This window comes from Panicum virgatum, chromosome 5N (genome assembly GCF_016808335.1).
Source record: "Panicum virgatum strain AP13 chromosome 5N, P.virgatum_v5, whole genome shotgun sequence".
Lineage (NCBI taxonomy): Eukaryota > Viridiplantae > Streptophyta > Magnoliopsida > Poales > Poaceae > Panicum > Panicum virgatum.
The window spans coordinates 68,378,574-68,385,621 of NC_053149.1; the positions used below are offsets into that span (position 1 = coordinate 68,378,574).

The 7,048-nt window shown below is 52.5% G+C and overlaps 1 non-coding gene across 1 annotated transcript; it reads right to left on the minus strand.

Moving 5' to 3' along the window:
- Positions 1-127: 127 nt before the first annotated feature.
- Positions 128-200, minus strand: TRNAA-AGC. The gene has a single exon. It is a non-coding gene; the product is annotated as a tRNA-Ala (tRNA).
- Positions 201-7,048: the final 6,848 nt, after the last annotated feature.

Genomic DNA, 7,048 nt, shown 5'->3' on the forward strand with positions numbered 1-7,048 from the left:
GATGAGGAGTACGGTGCTGGATCGCGGGCCGCGCGAGTTACGAACGGGCCGACGCACGGGCAGACCAGGCTGTGCTCGACGAAAGAATTGGGCCCCCCATGAAAACACACAAAAATAAAATTGCAAATGGAGATGCGGGGTATCGATCCCCGTACCTCTCGCATGCTAAGCGAGCGCTCTACCATCTGAGCTACATCCCCTGCGACGTTAGGATTTAACAGAGACATTCATAGGCTGTGCGACTCAATGGTCAAAGACGAGGCGTCGTCCATGCCGCCAACAACTTTGCGGCTTTTGAGTCACCCAACTGCACGCGGGTATGGTGTCCAGGTACATGCGCCGTGAGCATCGATTATCGTCCTCGACCCCGGCCGGCCACCGTACCTTTTGTGCGTAACTTGCATTGGCCTCGAAGCACCTGTATTGCATGACGACGCCCAAAATCAGCTCCTGCTCGGTGCTTTGCATGTGGTGGTACGCGCTTGGCTTGGATATTCAGCGAACTTAAGTACTAAAAAGTCGAGCAGGATCTGAGGCCCAGGAAGCTGTTAGACTTCTTTGGGATCTCTAGGAGTAGATCGGGTGGATAGTTACTTTAATTGAGGGAAGACTTTGTTGGTAGCCGCTGCCGTCGTCTTCGCGGGTTCGTTGGTGGAGCTTTGCGCACGGCCAGCGACGGTTGATGCAGCGGGTCGCCGGAGTCATAGGGGACTACGGTGGCGCAGTGCAGGGGCGGCGGCAGCTTGGTGGTGCTTCCCGTCGTTTCAGTGCCATCTCTAGATCGGATTAGGGTTAGGCCGGTGGGAACAGTGACGGCGGTGAACCTCGTCCGTCGCGCCATTAGCCCCCACCTCCTATTTATTGCACTGCGCTATGGGGGCCCACCAAACTTGCATTGGGCTGTGCGCTCCCAATCAGAGCGCGAGTCAAAGGCCCAGTCGGTCGTTGGGCCAACTGGTGGAGATCAACCCAACATTCTCCCACTTTTACCTTCATACCTTTTACTTCTTTTCATATTTCTTCACAGATTAATGCATAGAGCAGCTTCATCATCACGGTCAGTTGCCGATAGATTCAACAGCTACAATACACGTCTCTGTTCTGAAATAGATTCTTTAGCTTTGGGTCCTTTATTGTCCGGAAAACATAGGCTATACCATAAACCCATATCTACTGTGTGTTCTCTGTACACACTAGGCGGCAAGCCTTTAGTAAGCGGACCCGCAAACACTTTCTGTCATTTAAACTCACAATCCATTTCAATCATGATTCCGGACTTTCTCTTTTACAACGTATAACTTTGTGTCAACGTGTTTGGCACCACAGTTGACTCGTTGTCATAGGAGCAAACTACTTTAATGGTTATTGCTGCTGTCAACCATTATCAACTCCGGGTATAGGTTCCTTTAACCATTTTTGCCTGTCCCTCGGCCTCGTATCATGTTATACCATGTCTTTGCATCACATTGATGATAATTATTTTATTTTGGAGATTTTCCACACAAAACCTCCAAGTGTGAAAGTTAGCGACAATTGTGGATTTCGCTACACATTTCACAAGCTCTACTTTTGTACTCACAACCTTTTGAGAGTACTTTTCTTTCCAACTTAGCATGAGGCCGACATTCTCTTTTTCATTCCAATGATCTATATCTGGATTGAACTTTTACCAAAATAATCCGGATACACAAACTATGTCGGGGTAAGTTCTTTACTTGCGCGCTTATAAAGCTTCCAACAGCTGAAGCATATGGGACTATTTCCGTTTCACATTGGTTCCTGGAACACTAAGGTTCCCAAACTATTACCCTTGACGATAGGAACAGGCGTAGGTTTACTCATTTGCATACTTCATTTCTTTAGAAGCTTTTCTGAGTATGCCTTTGCAGTAACCATAATACCCCTTTCTTGTATCTCGATGAGTCTCAATCCATAGAATGAAAAACTCATCACCGAGATCAAAATTTGAGGACAAGAATTCTTTATCTATAAAAATATATTAACATCACCACTAGAAAGTAGGATGTTATCTTCATTTAAGATGTGGAAATCAAATTTCCCACTCTTTTACTTTGCCTGAAACTATTGTCCTCCTCAATCTCTTTAAACCCAACTTTTATTACTATTTCAATAAGCTTTAGATACCACCGTCTCGAGGCTTACATCAATCCATAAATGGATTTGTTGTTGTGGTATCCACACATTCTTTCTTCTCTTTGAGTAAAACCTTTGTCACAAGTTTTGCTTTGTATCTTTCAAGATTCCTTCTGGAGTCACATTTCGTTTGTAGGTCCATTATAACCTACTGTGATGGCTCTCTCAGGAATTACTCCTTTTTTCATGGACTTAACCCATGAATTCTCATGACTTCTTCAAATGGGATGTAATCAACATCTGTTTGATTTTCTTTACTTTATATATATAGGTCTGTTGTTGCTCATTTTTGCCAAATGGCAATGGACTAACAAGATCCCGCTTTACTTTATTCATTTTCTTTGAGAGCTAACAACAGGTGTTGTATACAACATCAGCTAGCATGAGAACCTTGTTGCTCTTGAATCATCGAAGTGGACACACATTTCTACTTCTCTTCAAGTTTTAGGTCTCTATATACCATGCTCCTCCAGATTTTGCCATCTTTTGTAAAGATGGCATATCGGTAAATCTCTTTGTTTGGGTTCCATCTGTTAAAGATTTTATATGTGCTCCGTAAGCACCATCTTACTATCTTTGAGGGTCGTCCAGCATAACTACTAGAATTTAGCCATTTCTTTACATAGGGGTATCAGTATAGTGACCGTTGTACTCCCTCTGACGGTCACATTCATTCTTAAATAGATCATCATTTCTTACTTTTCAATGCACATTACAGGGGAGTATCTTTCTAACTATCTCACATTTCTTCCCCTCGAAATGTGGCATGAACTTTTCTGCCACAATTTCGAAAACTATTCACAACTTTTGTGAATGAGGAAACTTTTATTACTTACTTCATCCACATACTTACATCATGCAAAATAAAGTAATTTTTGCTCTTTTGTGAGAGTACATTTTACTCATTTCACTTTAACAACTCAACATAGCCCTTTATTTCATATGACAGTTCTTTCCCTCATTCCACTTTAAGGACTTAAAATAGTCCTCTATTTCAGACCTTTTGCAAGTCACGCTCGCATATCATTCTTATCTTGGGGTTCGTATGTAACTTTTCATTCTTCTTAAACTCATTGAGTGCTTAATCACTATGACACAATAGAAGTGTTCGATTAATTCTAGAATAGCAAAGCTACTCCAAACTTTTCTTCCAGTGTGGGATAAACCAGCACATGAGTCATCACAATTTTCTCTCGCCATACAGAATTAGCCATTTGCCAACTTTACCCCGTCATACGGGTATTGTTCATACTTTTTCTAGACATAAATGTCAGGATTGGCTCATATCAAATTTAGAAATTATTGGTACCCTGTAACAGGGATACCCACTCTTACTGCGGCAAGGCAGGACCCGCGTAGTTATCCGTAACTGCGCGCAAAGGACGGAGTAGCCAGGCCCCACGAGTCAGGCTATTTCCTCACCAAGCCCATGGCCCCGGACCTGTCCTCCGCCTGGGGATTGGTCCGGAGACGCCACATGTCCCTAAGGAAGGAAAACTCCGAGCTGACAGCCGAGGCCTCGGACCCCCTATAGGGGTCCAGGACCTTCCTGCGTCCATCCGGACCTCCCTTACCGCGCGGGGGTCCGGAGCCGCCACGTGACCCGGAGGCACGGGCGCGGACTTGTGCGCAAGTCTTCCGCTGGAAGACTCGCGCACCCACCGCATTTAATGCATATGGTTGAGGCGTGCTCTGTCGCCGCGGCACGCGGGACAGCCTTTGTCAGGCCTCACTGTGCACCGCATATTACCAAGGTACACAGTGTAGCCGCCTGTGCCGCACCCGCGCAGAGCCCGTCTGCCGCATTAATTGGATACGACGGCACGTCACTTTTCCATCATGCCTCCTACGCCGCAAGCTACGCAGCCCGTTCAGCTACGTGGCAGGCAACACCGCTAGCTATGCCTGGCGCCGCTCCGACAAGACAGCGCCTGGACACGTCGAACGGGGGATTCCGGGAGCAGGCAATGGAATCCAGGAGAGGGATCTCCTTCGCCTGCGACGCCATAATTATAAACAGTACGTTATCTTGTACTGCATCATTGGGCCCACCTGTCGGGGTCCCAACGGCCATGTACGCGCCCCCTTGAGATATAAAAGGGAGGCGCTCACTGTACACAACAGGCTGTACAGACACACACAAGCCCTCGTGAACTCTCTCGAGGCAAGGCAATACAACAAACAGTGGACGTAGGGTATTACGCTCTGGCGGCCCGAACCACTCTAATCCCCCTGTGTTCATCGTGTTCTTGAGCGAGATCAAACTAGGACTAGCTAACCCCTGAGTACACACCCTCTGGGCTTAGGCGGGTGCCTTCCGCCACCCGGCTGTGGTTTGCAGCACCACGATATTTGGCGCGCCAGGTAGGGGGAAGTTGGTCGCAGTTCATCTCTTCCCCGTCTCCATGGTTCGTGTGGACGACGTGGAGATGACGGAGGGTGTGGCGTCCTCCACGCCACACGCCTCTCGAGTTCCTGCTCCAGGGGCAACTGTGCCTATGGGGCAGGCACCGTCAGCGGCAGCGCGCGCTGCTCGACGGCAAGGGACAGGGCGGCCGTCACGGGCCCCCTCGCAGGCTGCGAGCGGCGGAGCGCTGGCGGCGGCTAGGGAGTTGTTTCGCAACCCTCCGGCTGCTGCAGCCTCGCCAGATGCCCTGAGGCAGTGGCGGGACGACGTTGACCGTCTCCTCCATCTGGCTCAGGCCTCCCCCAGTTCTGCAAGGACTGGGCAACGACCTCCGCCCGGCAATGGGGTGGTACCCTACCACTAGCGCCAGGGCGGTGTGTCGGCATCTGTGCGCTCCCCCACCTTGAGGGGTGCACGGACAGAAGACTTGCGGGCGGAGATCAACCGCCGGCGTGCGGGAGAGTATGCCCGCATCTCCATCGAGAGGGCGCGAGAGCGCTGTCTCAACATTGAGGGACGCAACCTCAACGCCGACTTGGACGTGGCAGCACCCAAGCCTCCAGTGAACGCCCGGATACAGGTGTGCGCCCCGGTGGCTGGGGTGGGCTGCGCTACGCTGGTAGAGCACCTCCGCGCAGTGGCATGGTCGTCCAAGTTCCGCCCGCACCTGCCGGAGAAGTACGACGGTACCACTAACCCGTCGGAATTCCTGCAGGTGTACGTTACCGCCATCACAGCAGCTGGTGGTAATGACATCGTCATGGCGAGCTACTTTCATGTAGCCTTGTCTGGGCCAGCCCGGACTTGGCTCATGAATCTCACACCTGGGACGATCCAGTCCTGGGAGGAGCTCTGTGCGAGGTTCACAGCGAACTTCGCCAGCGCATACCAGCAACATGGTGTGGAGGCACACCTTCACGCCGTGAGGCAAAAACCCGGAGAAACGCTCCGGGCCTTCATCTCGCGCTTCACCAAGGTACGGGGTACCATTCCTCGTATCTCCGATGCATCTATTATCACTGCTTTCTGCCAGGGGGTACGTGACGAGAAGATGCTCGAGAAGCTGGCGACGCACGAGGTGGAAAGCGTTACTACGCTTTTCTCCCTGGCAGACAAGTGTGCCAGGGCCGCTGAGGGCCGTGCATGGCACTCAGCCCCCAGGACAGAGACACCAAGGCTGGTGGCTCCGGTGCTACTGCTCAGGGTGGTGGCAAGAAGAAGAAGAACAAGAACCGGAGTCGCGGGGAGCCGCATTCTGGTGGACCAGTCGTTGCAGCAGCAGCACCAGCGGCTGCAGCAGCGGCCGGGGGCCAGAATGCACATGGCAAACGCCCTCGCCCGCAAGGTGGAAGTGGAGGTTCATGCCCAGTGCATCCCACCGCTCGCCACAGCGCCACTGACTGCCGCGAGATCCAGAAGCTCGCGAAGCGGGTCAGTGGGTGGCGTGAGCAGTCCTCCAAGGACGGTTCGCCCCCTCCTCGCCAGCGGCCTGGCAAGGAGAAGGCCTCCGACAGCGGAGCCGCTGCTGGGGAGAAGGAGCTGGGGTACCAGTCCCCCGCTCGGGAGCTGAAGGGCGTCTACCACGATGACGACTCCGATTCCGACAACGGCGACCGCCGCAAGAAGCTGTACGTAATGTATGGCGGAAGCAGGGAGCTTGTCTCCCGGTGGGACGTGAAGACCCTTTGCCGAGAGGTCCTTTCGGTGAAGCCAGGGGTCCCGAAGGCGGCGCCGCACCAGAGGTGGATGAACACCACCATCTCTTTCGGGCCATCCGACTGCCCGGAGAATATGGTTGGGGCTAGTGTACTACCTCTAGTCACCGCCCCTGTTATATCCAACGTGAGGCTCTATCACGTGCTGATCGACGGGGGGTTTGGCCTCAACATCATCAGCTATGCAGCGTTCAAGCAGCTGCAGATCCCGGAGTCCAAGCTGACTCCCTCTCGCCCATTCTCCGGAGTGGGTCCACATCCGGTGTTCCCTTTGGGGAGCATCACACTGCCGGTCACGTTCGGGACCGAGGAGAACTTCCGCACAGAGAGCGTTCTGTTCGATGTTGCGGAGGTGAACCTCCCGTTCAACGCCATCATTGGCCGGCCAGCACTCTACCGCTTCATGGCCATTGCTCATTACGGGTATTTGGTCTTGAAGATGCCTTCCCCTGCCGGTGTCCTCACCGTGCAGGGCGACCGCACCGCTGCTATCGCTGCAGTCGAGAGACTGCATGCTCTGGCGGCGGAGGCAGCGCGTTCCGAGGAGGATCCATCCCCCTCGCAACCCAGGGCGCCTGCAAAGACACCCAGGGTTCAGCCATCCAATCCGGACGATGTCCCCGTGAAGACGGTCCAGATCGGGGCGGACTCCTCCGGGACCACCCGCATCGCGGGGAACCTGGAGGAGAAATAGGAAGACGCGCTCATCGCTTTCCTCCGGGCAAATGTCGACGTGTTCGCCTGGGAACCGTCGCAGATGCCCGGGATCCCC